We start from the raw sequence: 2,032 nt of genomic DNA on the forward strand, positions 1-2,032 counted from the left end.
CCTTTCCTCTCACACTTAGTCTTTTTTCCTCTATCCCCTTTCCTCTCACACTTAGTCTTTTTTCCTCTATCCCCTTTCCTCTCACACTTAGTCTTTTTTCCTCTATCCCCTTTCTCTCACACTTAGTCTTTTTTCCTCTATCCCCTTTCTCTCACACTTAGTCTTTTTTCCTCTATCCCCTTTCCTCTCACACTTAGTCTTTTTTCCTCTATCACCTTTCACACTCAGTTTTTCTCTCCCCAGTCCGTGTGACACTTAAAAAAAAAAAAAAAAAATATATATATATATATATATATATATATATATATATATATATATATATATATATATATATATATATAAGTATTACATAGCATTACATAGACAAAAAATACAATGAATAGCCATACTAGGGTTGTCAGCATTTTCTTTTATTTCTACCAAGAAGAAGAGTGGGGCATCCATCTTGCTGTCTGTGTCCACGCACTGTCTGTCTCTGTCAACCTGTCACCTCCTGAAATAAAGAAACATGATCAAAAACCTGTGTCTTCAATGTGTGGCAAAGTAATCAATCAAACATACAAGTCACTGAAATAAAGTGACACACAAAACACCCATCACCTACACAACAACACCGTGCATGTCTAAGGGTGCTTTCACACCTGTTAGTCCGCTAGAGTGGTTCGTTTGGACCCAAAAGTTGTTACAATGTTGCTATTTTCAACTGGTTCGATTCGCATTCACACCAGTGTTTTCGCATTTGAACCTACTCCAATTAATGTTATATCTCCCCCCAGTCGTTTGACGGCGCTGTTCACAAAACAAGGCGTTTACGATGACGTAGGTGTACGCTGATTGGCGCAGCATGTGAAGAGGGAAAAATCCCGGAAGAAAACAACAGGCTGTGTTTATTTCATGGACCGCGGTTTATTCGTAAACAATGAACTATGCTCTCCTGTTCGTTCTTGTTGCCATATATTCGTGTTATTGCTTTATGCGATCAAACTCGTGTGGAGAATGTGGTTTAGCTAGCGTGAGTTTTTTTTGCGCCTCCCAAAATTCCCTGTGCAGGTTGCTACGGAAGCTCCCGTAGACCAAAAAGTCTGCTGCGCCATCAAGCCGGTCCGAATGGAGACAGGTTTTTGTTCTCACCAGGAGCAAACCGAACTGGAGTTCACATAGAAGCGGACCGAGACCACCTCCCGAAAGTGGTCTCGGTGCGGTTCGTTAGTCCGAACCAAAAAAATCTGGTATGCTTTCACATCAGCCCAAACAAACCGTACTTGCATGTGTTGCGGACTCCAGTCCGCCTTAACCGGACTAAAAGACGTAGGTGTGAAAGCACCCTAACTCACCTGTGGAGCTCCACCGCTCCGTCCCACAGCATCTGAAAGACAGAAGCACAAGTGAGCAAAGCAGCAAAGTCTACTGTCTGCAACATGCATGTGTCTAACTCACCTGTGCAGCTCAACCGCTGTGTCTCCCAGCATCTGAAACATAGCTTAGGTTAGCACAAAGATTGGAAACAGGTTAGAACATTTAGCCTAGCTTACCACAGAGACTGGAAACAGGTGGGAACGGTTAGCTTAGCTTTGCACAAAGACTGGAAACAGGCTAGAACTGTAAGCCTAGTTTAGCAAAGACTGGAAACAGGTGGGAACGGTTAGCTTAGCACAAAGACTGGAAAAATGATAGAACTGTTAGCCTAGTTTCGCAAAGACTGGAAACAGGTGGAACTGTTAGCCTAGCTTAGCACAAAGACTGGAAACAGGTGGGAACGGTTAGCTTAGCACAAAGACTGGAAACAGGTTAGAACTGTTAGCCTTGTTTAGCAAAGAGTGGAAAACGGTGGAACTGTTTGCCTAGCTTACCGCACAGATTCGAAACAGGTCGAACTGTTAGCCTAGCTCAGCACAAAGACTGGAAACAGGTAAGAACTGTTAGCCTAGTTTCACAAAGACTGGAAACAGGTTAGAACTGTAAGCCTAGTTTAGCAAAGACTGGAAACAGGTGGAACTCTTAGCCTAGCTTAGCACAAAGACTGGAAACAGGT

General features: G+C 43.0%; 1 long non-coding RNA gene across 1 annotated transcript; it reads right to left on the minus strand.

The window, feature by feature from the left end:
- Window positions 1-389: 389 nt before the first annotated feature.
- Window positions 390-1,503, minus strand: LOC129348329 (uncharacterized). The gene is made up of 2 exons (XR_008600862.1): window positions 1,335-1,503; window positions 390-493 (listed from the first exon to the last, which is right to left on the minus strand). It is a non-coding gene; the product is annotated as an uncharacterized LOC129348329 (long non-coding RNA).
- Between the last annotated feature and the right edge of the window lie 529 nt (window positions 1,504-2,032).

Source organism: Amphiprion ocellaris, chromosome 24 (assembly GCF_022539595.1).
Source record: "Amphiprion ocellaris isolate individual 3 ecotype Okinawa chromosome 24, ASM2253959v1, whole genome shotgun sequence".
NCBI lineage: Eukaryota > Metazoa > Chordata > Actinopteri > Pomacentridae > Amphiprion > Amphiprion ocellaris.